The 16,428-nt window shown below is 38.3% G+C and overlaps 1 long non-coding RNA gene across 1 annotated transcript; it reads right to left on the bottom strand.

Annotated features, from left to right (window-relative positions):
• Positions 1-15,000: 15,000 nt before the first annotated feature.
• Positions 15,001-15,692, bottom strand: LOC134297489 (uncharacterized). Its single transcript, XR_010004248.1, has 2 exons — positions 15,160-15,692; positions 15,001-15,075 (listed from the first exon to the last, which is right to left on the bottom strand). It is a non-coding gene; the product is annotated as an uncharacterized LOC134297489 (long non-coding RNA).
• Positions 15,693-16,428: the final 736 nt, after the last annotated feature.

Genomic DNA, 16,428 nt, shown 5'->3' with positions numbered 1-16,428 from the left:
AGTCCTCCCTCAATCTGAAGTTTCATTATTTAAAATGTAAATCTTCACTAATTTCATTCTAAAAAAAAAGCAATAATTAATTTTTGCTACTTTCTTTCAATTGCAAGAAAGCCTTTGAACCAATCAATATTTCTTTATCACAGTCCATGACCAGCATAAAGTGGGGCACAAATGCCCAGGGAAGAGGAAACACAATTCCCTAACAAAGCTGTTATATTAAAAAAAAGAAAAGAAACTAGAGTACAGTTTGAAATCACAGTTTAAAAACACAGGGTAACGTAGCAGGTATGGAACCGGGGGAGGGAGGAGTCTATAATTTGGAATCTTTTCTGTGCAAAATTCATTTTTTGATGGGAAATGATGTTTCTAACCCTTTTGCATTATAACCCTTTTGCATTATAAGGATGTGTATGCACAGAAATTGTATGCTCCAATATCTAGGCAAAGAATTTGTGAGAGGTTGTAACATACACTATAGTTCACCCAAGGAAATGTCATCTCCGGCATCTCAGACCACTCTGTTTACAATCTGCAGAGATCTTTTTGTGGCCTATTTCTTGATTCATGGCTTTATGCTAGGTGCTGTCTTGTGATTGGATATCTTCAGCTATATTCATTGAAGTCTAAAACCTGATTAAAAGTATGACTTATTCAATCAAAACTTAGCAGCAGCATTCAAGATGCAATTGTTCATATGCCCCTCAGAGCTTCTATCTCATGTGAAAAGCAATTGCACTAGAGATAGGCATAAAGGGAAAAGATGCTGAGCAGAGACATCTTTGTACCTACATTACCTCACACATACCTCTATAGCATTCAATTTATTTCATGAACAATTGTCATTCAGATTGTGTTGGCCTCCTCAAAGATTGTGTTAAATATTTTGTTGGTGATTTAATTAATGGATATAAAATATTTTATGTGGGTGCTGTGATTTCCATTTCCTGAAGATATGTCCTAGACTTGATTAGTGGTTTAATTCAATAGTCACAATTTCTGTTTCTTGCTCAATTCTAATCTTGAAATTTACTTGTTAAATGTATTTTGGAACGAAAACACAATAGCCCTTCTCATTTGTTTCTATAGCAACTCTTTTAGTTTTGTATCAATCACTATGAGGATATTTCTGCACAACAAATTACTTATTAATAAGGAATTCTTGTCCAGTCTTGTTGATGGTTTCTCTTTCTCCACAATATTTATATAGATACAAAATCTAATGCCTACACACACACACAAACACTTTTTTTAAAGATACATTTAGACATTTCCTTTTACATTTTCAAACACATGCTGAAAAAATCTCCAAGGTTAACTGAAGAATATTTCCTATCCTATAAAAGTACAGTGCTATTTTAAAATCCAAAGTGACTTGGACTGTACTCCCCAGTTTCCTCTTGAGAAAAACCTTTCCCAGCAGAAATTGTCAGCTATTGTGAAGGGGAAACATCATCCAGATTTTCATAATATCCTTTTTTTTCTGCTGTGATGTATAGTCCCAGACTTCATCCTATGAAAGAAATGAATGCCTTGGCAACCACCACTTTCTCCTCCATCATATCCAATTCTTCATTAGTCACACACTAATATAATGTCTTTGTCCATGACCCTTTTCTCACTTGGTTCCCCTGGAAATTTGATTAGTAGGTAGCTAGCCCAAACTGTGATATATAAGAGATATGAAAGAGGATCAGAAAATGACTACTGTGCTTCTTAATTATTTTACTATAACATCAAAAAATTATTATGAACTGATTGATAGCTGTAACAATGATGTACTCATTACAGAGAATGAGGAGTCCTTGAGCCAAGAAGGCTGTAGTCATATACGTAACAAAGACAACATGAAGAGGGATGGCAAATGGAAGCAGTAGCAAACAATGACAGAATCTGCAATTATTTTAGTTGCCTATACTTAGGCTTAATTTTATGTAGTTTTGGTGATGCAGGATTTAAAAATAAGGATTTTTTATAACAGCTCCTTCAGCAAAAAGGGCAGATTTATTTCATTTAGTAGCATTGCTGTCATGAGTACTTTTAAAGGATTCTTTTATTCCGCTTTCAGTGAGACAGGTTGTATTAGGCATTTTCAGAGAAAGAAGTAGACACAGACTCCTGAATTGGGTTTTATAATAATTATATTGGTTACATAGACAAAAGGGGATATTGCATCAACAGTTACACATATAATCTAACATTCATTCGTCATTCATTCCTCAAGCATTCTTACCATCCTTCTTGTTGAGGCTGATCAGCTTCTTGAGAAGAGACGGCTGTTCATAGTGGTGTTCAGAAATTGGTGTTCAGCTGGTCTGACACACTTTTTCTGAGAGCAAAGGGTCCTTTATGTAGTATTTTCTGTTGATTTGGTTCTGAAAGTTGTAAATTACTGACAGACAGCTAAAATCTGTTGATTCCACCAGTTCCTGGACAGATGTATACAATGCTTAATTAGCTTTCCTTATCAAAGAGCCTTGTTTGCTTCCTTAATAATGTTGACAAATGTAAAGAGCCAGTATGTTGACTTCCTTACTTAGAAGAACCATTGTCTTTCGCAATGTAAACAAGTTGGTTTTCCACCAAGAGTTAATCAAGCCAGCAATCTCAACAGTTAATCATTTGTCACAGGTCTCATTAGCAAGCCCATGAATTGTAGTTTTCCAGGCCTTATTCCTTAGGATGGTATCTTCAGCCCAGTTAGGCCGCATTCATACACCTTTCTCACTCAAATCATACATAATATATATTTCATAACATTAGATATTTTATGACATTGCAATTACTGGTTTGACAACTGTGCCATTTATAATGCTCCTATTAGTTCATTAGTGGTCAGCAGAGCAACTAACATGACCTCCATATCCATTGTGGGTCTCTGTGCTTGAATAACTTGTCTGACATAAGCATCTTTACCTGCAAAAGTCTGCAAGAGATTCACTTTGTGCAGTCAGCATACTGTTTAATTATTTAAACCATCATTTTTGACACTAGAATGCAAAGAAAGAGAGGTCTATGGGTTTCTAATCACCTTAAAATTTTGGTAAATGGCAGGCATTATGTTATGTAAAAAGAAAGAAAGTATGACCACAATTCTTTAACCAAAAAACTAGATATTAAGTTAATCAGCAAAGCATTTTGAGATAAACCAGGCAGTGACTAGAAAAACTGTGCTTTAGGAGAGTTACACATTGAGTGAGCAGAGCACCAGCGGTAACCCATAGACTTCCTCTCATACAAAACGATACAGAATCCTTAGTACGAGGGCTATCCACAAAGTTAATGACGTTTTGGAATTAAAAATTAACAACGTATAGGAATAAATATTTATTATATACATTTGAAAGCCACACTGCAATAGTACTTTTAAATATAGTCCCCATTCAAAATTAGGCACGTTTCATAACTATTAGTGATTTTTGAAAGTTATTACCCTCAGCGCTTTCCCGCCGCCGCCCTGAAGAGTGTGGAACCCGCGCTATTGCAATGCGGAAGCTCAGCCAGCTAAAGAATGAATGCAAAAAGAAGGGAGGAGCAAGCCAGAACCCCGCTCTGTCTCTTCTTTTGCAAGATCGCAAGAGAGAATCAAAAGTTTCTGGCGTCCCTTTCCCTTCCCTTCCTGCCAGCTCTCTTGCCTCCCGAGAAGAAGCGGCCAGGATCGGCCAAGCAGTCTGGAGGAGATCAGCATTGCCTCCAGAGGAGAAGCTGCCAAGAAGCCTTGGCCGATCCTGGCCGCTTCTTCTCGGGAGGCAAGAGAGCTGGCAGGAAGGGAATTTCAAAAATCACTAATAGTTATGAAACATGCCTAATTTTGAATGGGGACTATATTTAAAAGTACTATTGCAGTGTGGCTTTCAAATGTATATAATAAATATTTATTCCTATACGTTGTTAATTTTTAATTCCAAAACGTCATTAACTTTGTGGATAGCCCTCGTAATTTTTTGTATAATATTATTCATAAATCGTAATTGCTATATATCACTGAATGTAATGAAAAATCAGTTATTTTAAAAACCAATAGCAATGAAAACAACAGTGCGTGCTTATAGTATGTGCAGAAAGCATAACTGAAATTGGGTAATAATGACAGCTCTGACTGGAGCGCATGAGCATTAGAGGGTACAAAAATTAGCATAGAGTTTTAGCCTTGTAGGTATATTAATACCAGTACATATAAGTAGAGATATTGAAAATAAAAACTATAAATTTCTTGTTATGATTGAGCCTCATGGCTCTGTTACTGACAGACGTGGGCGTAAGACTCCTCGAGAGTCAGATACTCTCGAGGAGCGAGAAAGAAAAAGACTGCGAGACATTTTTGCAGCACCATCTGACGAAGAGTCTTTTGAGGGGTTTACGGAGAGAATGGAGGAGGGGCTGGTTAGCTCGGAGGAGGATGAGATGGATTGGACTCGGGTGAGGGAGGAATTGGGTGCCACTGGCCATGATGGGATAGAAGATGAATGGGGACCTTCAGGATTAGACCCATGGTTTAGCTGGAGGGATGGGACGGGATCCACAGCTGGAGATGCTGTGGGGCGTAGTCAGAGGTGTTCCAGCTCTGATGAGGAAAGTGATGAGGAAACGCCCGGGTTAAGGAGGACAGCTGACAGTGATGAGGATTTGTAACTGGCATAAAATGGGGCTTGGGAGCAATTGCAAATTGCGTTGGGCAAGGTAATCTGGACGAACGCTTGGGATCTGTGTGGGACGCTTTCCTGAAGACTGGTGTGTTTTCGTGTGCTGATACGTAAGTTGTTTTGGAATTCAGGGTCAGACGGCGGGAGGAATTGTGTGGGCATTTGTTTGTGCAAACCTGTGCTTACTCTTATTAGCTTGACCTTCCGTCGTCTTCTTGACGGACGCCATCTCCTGCTTTGAAAACTCGGACTGAACTGACCACGGCTTGACTTCCCGCTTCTTGGACTTGGAAACTACAAACGTCTGCTTCTGGCTTTGATCTACGGAAAGGAACTGGGTCTACTCTACTGCTACAATCCTTGGCTGATCTGTTCGTGTTGGAAATCCTGTCTGCTGTGTGTGTGGGAGCGATGCAAGTTACTCTAAGCACAGTGTTGGCAGCAGAGAGGAATCTGCTGCCAATTAGTTGCATTCTTTTGTATCTTTTGTTCCTCGGCTTTTGTTTTGTTTATCCCCAGGCTGAAGCAAGCAGTTTGTTTTTACCCGGATTAAACTCTGGTTTAATCCGGTTTATCTTTTGAACGTTTTTTCCTTGTCCCTTTTTGCTCCTAAAGGCTAATACTGCCTGGCCCTTGTATTTTACGGGCATTTTTGAGTTCTGTAATCCAATAAACTCTGTTATCTTGAACCTTGTGGCGTTCTGTCCTTGACATTTCTGCTTAAACATTGAATTGCTTATATATACAATTATTTTTGCCACCCCCACTGATTGTATCACTCAATTAGTCCAAACCCCTATTCATCCCTATTGATGCCCTGGAGAGCACTGGCTACTTGCCATGAGATTTCATCCTGAGGATCAGATAAATATCTGCAGAGAAATTCAGTCGGCAGTTAACAGAGCTTCAAGATATGCACTTTCCTTTAATCATCTCCACAGAGGCTATTAGTAGCTTTTGACCAGGAAGAATCAAGTAATTTCCTGAAAAAAATGTTTTTATGTGGTAGAGGATATGTGGAAGTGGCCATTCATATGTATAATCATGTCAGTTAAAAGATACACAGTACAGCACATTATCTTATGTAGATTCAGAAGCTAATGGATCAGAAGATCTCCCCCTCTCTATGATTAGGTAACCTTTCCCTCTTTAGTAGTAGGTACTGGGGTGCAGACAAATAATATATTGGTTATAGTTTAAATCAACATGTATTAACTTCCTGTTTTTCAGCTTTACAATATTGGATAGAAGAATATAACATTTTACTACTGTGAATTTGCTTCTTTCACCTTCCACCTTTATGAAACTTATATTTTCAACCCTTGGAAATTCCTTCCTAGCCAATTAATGATTGAAAGAGGACAGAGAATGCCTGGGGAGCATTAGGCTCTGACACTGCAGACAGAAGAAGATGAACTCACTGGAGGTCTCAAAAGATGGTCTCTCTTATCCCAGGTGCAGAACTTAGCTAGATATTTCTGGAATTTCCCCAACAATCCCCAATCATTAATTGACTGTGGTGGGTGCAAGGAAGTACTCAATACCTGCTTGGACAATTATGTGGTTCCGTGCAGCAATCAAAGACCTTTACAAGAGATCAGAATTGCAAAGCAAGAGTGATAGGGAGTTAGACAAACTACAGTCCTGAGTACTGGAGGAATTTGCCGATATGCTTTCACAACCACTTGTTATCTTTTTTTTTTTTTTTTGAAAACATGTAAGGCAAACATTGCCCCCTTTTCTCCAAAAGCAAAAACAAAGATCCAGGAAATGGTTACCCTGTCTTCTATACTAGGAAAACTATTAGACCAGATCATACAACAACAGTCTACCTGGGTATCTTGATAACAATGCAATCATAAGTAGGAGCTAGCATATACTTGTTCAAGAACAAATCCTGCCAAACTAATCTTATTTTTAATCAAGTAACTAGTTAAATAGCTGGTGGGAGTACTGTAAACATAATTTACGATAATTTGGGGAAACCACTTGATAAGGACCCTCATTATATGTTGATTGGTAGATTGATTAAATGTGGAAATAGGTGGGAACACAGACAGCTCTATAATTGGTTTTAAAACCATGTTCAAAAAGTCATCCTAAATTAATTATATATTAATTAATTATATATATGTTTTTAAGGTTTTTATAATGTGTTTTAACAATGTTATTAATGGATCTATTTATATTGTTTTGTTTTTATGATTGCATTTTGGGCATTAAACTTTGCCAATTTTTGTAAGCCTCCCTGAGTCCCCTCGGGTGAGAAGGGTGGGGTATAAATGTTGTAAATAAATAAATAAATGTCTGTGCTTCAAACTGGAAGGAGGTCCTCAGGGTTCTATTCTAGGGCCTTTGCTCTTCAACATTTTTATCGGGTGACTTAAATGACAGTGTGGAAGGAATCATTATCAAGTCTATAGAAGACCCTAGAAGGGTGGTCAACACTTTGGAAGATAGGAACAAAATTTAAAAGCTTGTGAATATACAATATTTCTGGTTGTTTTTTTTTCTCTGTTGGAGGCAAGTATGAATGCTGGAATTAGCCGGTATGATTGGCATGTAATGGCTTTTCAGCTTCAAAGCCTGGCTCATTCCTGCCTGGGGAATTCCTTTGTTGGGAGGTGTTAGCTGGCCCTGTTTCCTGTTTGGTAGATTCAAACCCTGGCTGATTCCTGTCTGGTGAAATCCTTTGTTGGGAGGTGTTAGCTGGCCCTGATTGTTTCCTGCCTTGCAACTTCGAAGCCTGGCTGATTCTTGCCTGAGGGAATCCTTTGTTGGGAAGTGTTAGCTGGCCATGATGGTTTCCTGGCTGCAATTCACCTGTTTTCAGAGTGTTGTTCTTTATGCGTTGCTGTGGAGAAGTCTGGTGGTGTGGAAAATAAAGTAGTGAGGAAGTGGTGGTATTTGGTATATGTGTTATGCTTGTATATATGTACAAAATGAATAAGATTGTGTGTGAACTACAACTCACATCATGCCTGGTTAACCCCCAGAAACTCAATCAGTACTTAAAGTCTGAAGGAGGTAGGCTTTGATGATGTGGCGGTGGTGGTGCACGTGCTGGAAGGGCATGGGGCGAGGAGCGAGGAGGTGATTCTGTGAGTGTGCATAGTGTTGTTTTATTAATGTAATGTACGTAATTAGGACCAAGTTAATTTTTGTCTCGGTTTTTTTCATGGTGGTCACACATTGGGTAGTGTTTAGTTTTATGGCCAAATTTGGCCCAGTGCTTTTGTTGTTAACTCGGTCCTACAAACGAACAGTACATTTTTATATAGATAGATAGAGACATGTTGGAGCAGGCACAGGGAAGGGCAACAGGGATGAGGTTTGAAGAACAGAATCGAGGAGGAATGGTTGAATGAGCTGGGCATGTTTAGCTTGATGAAGAGAAGACTGAGGGATAAAATGATGGTACTCTTTAACTACCTCAAGGTCCATTAAAGAAAAAAGTGGATAGGGCTGTCATCTGCTAGATGGCAGGATCATATTTCATTATTTTACATTTCTGGATAATAGATTTTGCTAGAGCATTAGATGGAACTTCTTGACAGTAAGAGCTGGAATGGTGATGGCAGGCCCGTAGCCAGAAAAAAAAAAATCAGGAGGGATTTAAACTTTTTTCCCTCCAAGATGACTTTTCAGGTCAGTGTCTCCTGATCTAGCATGAGATCTCGACAAGGCTCTAAAATTACCATAATTGTTTAAAGCTTCTTCACAGGTAATAGGTCCTGAATATTGCTCCCTCTTAAAGCCAGTTCTTGTCAGCCATAAAGGACAATAGTTTCCACTATTGGCAGAAGTTTCTTTCTGTTTTCTTCTGCTTTCTTCTTATTTCCTTTACATGATGATGGGTTACATCAAAACGTTTTCAACTGTGATTCAGCAAGAAGTTTTCAGCCAAGCACAAGTTGTTTTGATGGTTCTCTGTTTTTTTGGTGTCTGTTGAAGGACCCTTCCACACTGCTCTTTATCCCAGGATCTCATCCCAGAATATCCACTTTAAACTGGAATATATGAGCCCCCACTGCCAGATAAGCTGGGATAAACAGATAATCTGGGATCAGATCCTGGAATTTTGGGCAGTGTGGAAGGGCTCAAAGACTTCTATTGCATTTCTCCATCATACCAATGGTTTAGCCACCAATGCACCAACTTCTGATGACTGACCACCTTTACCCCAAATTTCTCCCCCAAACACCACACTGTACTTACAGAGTGTACCTTGCACATGAAATGAGTAGGCTAGCCAAGGAAATCTGCTAAATCATTTGGGTTGAAATCTTAAATGCCTCTTCTTAGCCACAGGAAATACATATCCTGGCAATGGAATCTGCGGATTTTGCACTAATTGAGATTTCACTTGGTCAACAGAAACAGTCTTGTTCATATAAAGTCCAATGACACAGCTTTTTCTTTTTGCTCCTGTTCCATGGTTTCTTGGCAGGGCTTCCACAATGGTTGCTTCTACTATAGCCACTATGTTAGCTATTGCCGCTATTGCAATGTAAATTGGTAGAAAGTTGGTAATGATCAAGTGAAAATCAAAATTTAGAGATAGTGCTTGAAGTTCTGGAGGGACTCAAATGCTTGCTTCTCATGTACTTGTCAAGGAGATTTGGTTAACCAGTTTAAATTTATGAGTAAACCAGGTTTTGTTTTGTTTCAGGGGTGGTTTGAACCCCTAAACTGCCCTCTTGGTTACAGGCTTGGGTGGTGGGACTTCCTTCTTTGGATATTTTCAATAAAAAGCTGTCTGCTGGGGATGCTTTAGCTGTAGCACTAAGCATGGGATAGATTTGATGGACCATAAGACCCCCTTCAATCTATGATTCTATTAACTCTGTGGATTTACCATTCCATATCAGTGCATCTTATTAAGAAGATAGAAATCCATGAAAGGTCATGCTAAAATACAGCCAATTAATCTTTCCAAAAGCAAAGAAATAATTTTAAACTTTAAAAGTTAATACCTCTGTGAAATAGCTGTGCCATTCTTATAGTACTCTTTTGAATATAGTACTCTTTTGAATACATAGGGAAGCTTTAATAAAGAAATAAAATTTAGAGAATTCCAGTCACTGTAACTTCTAGTTTGACCTTGACTATTTAGCAATTTAACAATTGTCATTGAAACCCAACACTGAAGCAATGAATATTAATAATGACTTTATTCTCTCAAACACATTCCAGTTCAAAATTCTAGACATTACATTTGTGCTTTGAAGTTTTCCAATTGTAAACAGTTGAAGTGATGGCAAACTTACAGGCTTGACATGTTGGTCTTATAAACTTGTAATGGAGCCAGGTGCCACTGTAGCTGTCATTGGAATATCACAATAAATGCTGGCTTGGCTCAAAACATTATTAAACATTTGATATAAAACTACTCTCAAGCCTAGTCTACCTCTGGGATTTACAAGAGTGTGCTAGTAAATAGAACTGCCCAAACAACCACATGCTAAACAGAAGTCCCATGTATACATTCCCTTTATTCTTAAGAACAGGAACATTTGCTATTTTAATAGCTAAAAGAAATGAGAGGGTGAATATATGATATTGCATTTCATTCAAAATGTTTTAAAATAAGAACTAGATAAATCTTCCTGTCTTATTATATGGCTGCACTATGCATACATACATAGCTCTGCATTTCATTCATCTGCTTTATGTTACTATTGTAAAAGGCTCCTAACCCATTTTGTCATCCTAGAGCAAGTTAGTGCATAAATGAAATAGGATCTACTCTGCATGCATTTTAGTCAAATTATCTCTTCTGCTTCAAAATCAACAGAATTATCTTTCTGAAATCTATACCTCTTCTAAATACTGTGATCATTTGACCGATTAAAAACAATAAGGTCCATTATTATTTATGGTTTGACATATTCATGTGAAGTATGGGAATGCATCCCAACGTTTTTCCACCATTGTAACTTAGAGAAGCTGAGGACCTCTTTAACTGAGAATTTCAAAGGCACTACCCTGAATTACATTTCCCAGAATTCTGCAGGAGCGGGTTGGATGAATGGCCTCCGCTATCTAATGCTGGTGGGAAATACGAAGTTCATATGGCCTGTAGATTCAAACATGTTAGCTTCTTCCCATCTGACCATGGATTCTGTTGAGGTAGGGAAGTTTAGCAAAATAAAGATGCTGCATCTCTGCAACACTGAAAAGATAGTATCAATGGTTTTTGTGGTGGTGCTTGTGAATATCTCTAGGCCTCATTCTGTTTATGAAGATGAATCACTTTGAATTTACTTCTGGCTGTTCCCACTATGTTTGCCTACTTAAGATGAGTATTGTGGGGGATAGTCTGAAGTCTAAGGCAGTTTAAAAAAACACGATCAGGAATTTGTGCAATGAGGACAATGAAATCAGGTCTGATTCAGATTGATTCTTTGTCCATATGGGACACTAATACCATCACTCCTTCCTTGCACTCATCAGCACATGGAAAGAGGATGGATTGTGCCTGTGTCACTGCTGCTCCTAGCTGGTCACAGAGTTTTGTGTGAGCTCCTAGTTATCATGGGCACCTTGATAGAATCCATCAGACAAAAAGAGCTATGATTTTAGGCTTCTTGTAGATGGCTAGTTGTTTGCATTCAAACCATAAAGGAAATCTACTTTACTATTACTGCAACATTATTTTAATCCAACACCATTTTAATAGGAGCCAAAACCACATGCTCTTGCACTGACATTCAGCACACTTCAGTGGAAAGACAGACAACAAGCTGAATGTGACATACAGAGTCTCCACACTGCCTTCAAGTCTCATGAATATCCAGGGCCTTTGCACCTCAGCAAGTGACAGCAGTGACTAAAGATAACAGTGACTAAAGCTAAGAGCTGGCAGCCGCTTGATTGGCACAATGTCACTTTGCTATCAGAATAATCAATCTGACAAGGCTTGTCACTCATGAACAGAAGTAATTAGGGGATGAAAACAGCAAGCAAAACCAGGGTAGCAAGAAAGTAATCAATGTCTTATATGCTCTAAAGTAATGTCCAATGAATGGAAACCTGTGAAAAATCACAGAAAAGGGGGGTACACATTTTGTTTTTGTTTTGTTTTGGGGAAAAACATTGAAAGGGTCTCAAGTGAATTGTCTTACCTGACAAAGTTTTAATCTCAGCGAGGCACCATCAAGATTAAGATATGGAAACTAAATCAGTCTGTATATGGTGCATTTTGATTTACAGCAGAAAATTCTATAAAATATAGCTAGTTGACAAAATATGTTTTTGTATGGTCATACTAAATGAAGCCACATATCCATGTGGATTCAGATTTCTGATTATTTTTACACAAATGTGTATTTTAGAGGTTGCCTGAAAGGTTCTAACTCAAATAATGACAATTAGCTTAAAAAACCCCTGTTAGAATCTATCTAGAAGCCCAATGATCATTAAGTGTCTTAAGGGATACAATGCTGTTGCTGCTAGATTGGGCTGCTTCTTAGTTTTTTGGAATTTGTTCCTAATAAAGTACCAGGATCTGTTACTTAAGGTCTTAAGCTCTTCAATCTTCCCAGACATTGTAATGTTAAGTGCATAATAGTTATACCATTATATGTTAAGTTAGTTGCATGACATTCTGAACAGAATATTTTCCTTCCTTCCTTCCTTCTTTCCTTCCTTCCATCCATGGAATAGAATATTCACTGGAATCTCCACCAATGACCTGCTCCAATACAGACATATGGACAAGTGTCAATATACTGGACATGTTGAGTATACATGACCTAAAATGCTTAGAACCAGAAGGGATTTGAATTTTGTATTTTTCCAGATTTTGGAATAACTGTATTTGCATATTTATTTATTTATTTACTTATTTTTCATCATTTCTATCCCACCCTTCTCACCCGAGGGGACTTGGGGCAGCTTACAGATCTGGTAGAATATACATATATACACAATGAGATATCTTGGAGATGGGATCCAAGTATAAAAACAAAATGTATCTATGTTTCACATTATACTAAATTTATTTATTTATTTATTTATTTATTTATTTATACCCCGCCCTTCTCAACCCCGTGGGGAACTCAGAGCGGCCTTATACATCAGCAACAATTCAATGCCTTAAAAATAACATTTACATTAAAAACCAAGAGTTAAAAACATCTAAAACAATTACATCAATTATTAAAATCACACAATCCAAGATCATTGTCCAGAGCCTTTCCAGTTGTCATTGCACAGATTCTACATTCTATTGCCAAAATTCAATCGTATCTTAAAGTATAAACTTATTAGCAATGTTGCCATTGGTTTTATTTTCTAGGTTATGAGTGCTACTATTTTAACCATTTCAGATATCATTATTTATGAATAAATGGAGTTGGAGCTCAAAACATCTCATTTAACATCTTTATATTTGTATAAATATGCACATTTAAAATGCTGGTCACTTTTAAAAATATGAATCTATTTATGCAAAATATAGTTCCTCTCTTTTGCTGACCAAGACACTTTTTTGTTTTGCATAGCAAGTGGCTTTTAATAGTCAGACATATTATATTCCTATGTAAATAACAAAAGAATAAGCACAAAAGGTTTACTGACTGACAGTAAAGAAAATGAAAATAACTATTGTTCAGTTGACTCTGCAGAAATCTGAGAAAGTAACAACTGATGCTAACCAGAATATTAATATTGAAGATGTTGGAAACTATATGTTGCTGTTGAAGGCCCTTGGTGATTTGCTAGCTACACTTTGTTCTTGGTGATCTAACTCACCGAGCAATTTATTGCAAAGAGTCATGATTTAGTCCATCCTCTAGGCCTTCCTTGAATAGAATTTCTTAGAATTTGTTGCTTTAAACTTTTCAGAAACTGTTGCACCCAATTTTTCAATGCTAGGTTCCCCCACCCCACCCCGTTCCCACTCAGAAAGCCCTGTGGGAATGATCTGCAAATCTTCTGAGTCTCAAAATGGATTACCAAATTAAAACCGAAGAGATACATCCATATGGAATTGCTGAAGTCCAGTCAAACTATAATATTAACACACTCATAGTTTAAAATGCAATCATTACAATACCTCCATTTGATAACCAACCCTGGGATAACATGACCAGACAGAGAATTCTGTTAAATAAAAGCCACTTTATTTAACCTAATATATTCAAGATGCATTGACATGTAAATGAAACAAGGGGAAGGGCAACCTGATGTAGGTACATCTGAGGCCACATGTCAGTCCCTTAACAACCTCCTCACCTTTCCCCAAGAGCAATTCAAATACTTCGGTCATTCCCCAGCCAGCCATAATTAGAAGGTAGTCCAGAGGACACACTACTCAGGCCTCAGAACTCTACACATGAGAGGCAAGATCCTGTGTGAACCTCAAGAGTGGCCTCCTTTCCCAAACTCTGGGCATCTGAATCTTACAAGAGGATGTTTCAGAGCTCTACTCTTCACTTAAAGGGTGCCAAAGTCGGTCACTGAAGATTTATACTCTTCCCCTGGTACCTGTTAGTTATATTATGTGAGCTATGTCATCAGGTGGGAGTGCCCCCCCCCCCACCAAGGAATAACTGATATTCTGAGCCAGAATAAAGAAGGGGACAGGAAGACATCATTCCACCATTTCTCATGTGTCCATATAACAATATAATAATATATAATAATCATATTATACTAACAATATATGTATATGCATATAATATTAATAATATAATGTAATGCAATATAATAATAATACACTATGGTATATTTATATTACATGTAATATTACTAATAATATTACAATATAGTGTTATAGTACAATATAGCAATATATAATGCTTATATTGTGCTATACGAATAATATAATATATTGTATGTACATATGACTTGTAAGCCACCCTGAGAAGGGTGGGATATAAATGTCGCTAATAAATAAATAAATAAATACTCTGTCAAGGACAGAACGCCACAGAATCAAAGATAACAGAGTTTATTGGATTTACAGAACTCAAAATGCCCGTAAAAGACAAGGGCTAGGCAACGCTGGCCTTAAAAAGCAAAAAGGGGCAAGAAAAACATTCAAAAGATAAACTGGATTAAACCGGAGTTTAATCCGGGCAAAATCAAAACAGCTTGCTTCAGCCTGAGAATAAACAAACAGAAACTGGTGAACAAAGAGTTCAAAAGAATGTAACTAATTGGCAGCAGATGCTTCTCTGCTGCCAGCACTATGTTTTGAGTAACTTAGAAGTTACTCCTCCACACAGCAGACAAGGTTCCAATACAAACACAACAGCCAAGGATTGAAGCAGTAGCGTAGTCCCAGTTCTTTCCGAAGGTCGTAAGGCAGAAGCAGACGTTTGTAGTTCACCAAGTCCAGGTAGGAGAATCCGAGCCCGTAGTCAGTTCAGTCCGTAAATCCAGAGTAGCAGATGGCGTCCGTCAAGAAGACGACGGAAGGTCAAAGCTATTGAGATTAAGCAGAGGTTGCACAAACAAAAGCCCACACAATTCCTCCCGCCGTCTGAACCCAAATTCCAAAACAACTTACGTAGTCAGCACACGAAACACACCCGTCTTCAGGAAAACGTCCCACACAGATCCCAAGCGTTCGTCCAGATTACCTTGCCCAACGCAATTTGCAATTGCTCCCAAACCCCATTTTATGCCAGTTACAAGTCCTCATCACTATCAGCTGCCCTCCTTAACCCGGGCGTTTCCTCATCACTTTCCTCATCAGAGCTGGAACACCTCTGACTACGCCCCACAGCATCCCCAGCTGTGGATCCCGTCCCATCCCTCCAGCTTGTCCATGGGTCTAGTCCTGAAGGTCCCCAATCATCTTCCATCCCATCATTGCCAGTGGCACCCAATTCCTCCCTTACCCGAGTCCAATCCATCTCATCCTCTTCCGAGCTCACCACCTCTTCCTCCATTCTCTCTGTAAACCCCTCAAAAGAATCCTCGTCAGATGGTTCTGCAAAGATATCTCGCAGCCTCTTTCTTTCTCGCTCCTCGAGAGTATCTGACTCTCGAGGAGTCTTACGCCCACGCTTCCCAGTAGCAGAGCCATGAGGCTCAATCATAACATACTCTTGTCCTATTACCTGACCAAGCTGGCCAACATGTCCCCCATGCCCCCTTGCGATTCCCCCAGAAATGAAATATTCCCTTCTTCAACCAAGAAATATCTTCAACCCTGCAGAACTTTGACAGTCAGAAAACTATGGTGGGATGTAAGAGAAAGTTGCCCAACTCCATACCCATGGCATTAGGAAGCTCCTTGTTGACCTTTCTTCACTCCATCACATGCAACATTCTGACATCTTGTGCCAGACATAAACCACCTCAGTCTCTATCATGGGGGGCATTGGACATTTACAGATTATTTTCTCGTCAGTCTTTTACTGATAAATTATTTTCTATTCTGATGTCTAATTTTTTAAATAATAGGCATATCTTACTCTGGTAATTTAACCCAATATCTCACTTGATCTGAGAGTGGGTTAAATTTATTGTTACGCTGGCACATATGGTATATTTGATAAAAGGTTTCTTTAGCCTCAAACAAACTCTTTTTTATGTTCCCTTTCTCTAAGTTTACTTTGTATGTGATTTTTTAAAAAGAGCAACATCCCATAGTCTCTTTATCCAATTCTATTTTGATAAATTGTTTTCATACAATTTTCATTGTTGCAGCACATACTAGAAATACTGTAAGACCTTTGTTTGCTAGATTCTTATTTTTGTCTTCAAATAAGGAGAGGACTAACAGGAAAGTAGTCTGCAAATGTCTGTGACCTGGTGGGGGAGAGGGGGA

The sequence above is a fragment of the Anolis carolinensis genome, chromosome 1, assembly GCF_035594765.1.
Source record: "Anolis carolinensis isolate JA03-04 chromosome 1, rAnoCar3.1.pri, whole genome shotgun sequence".
Classification (NCBI taxonomy): Eukaryota; Metazoa; Chordata; class Lepidosauria; order Squamata; family Dactyloidae; genus Anolis; species Anolis carolinensis.
Note: the sequence above shows the minus strand (reverse complement) of the source record. Positions and strands in the feature narration are given on the sequence as shown.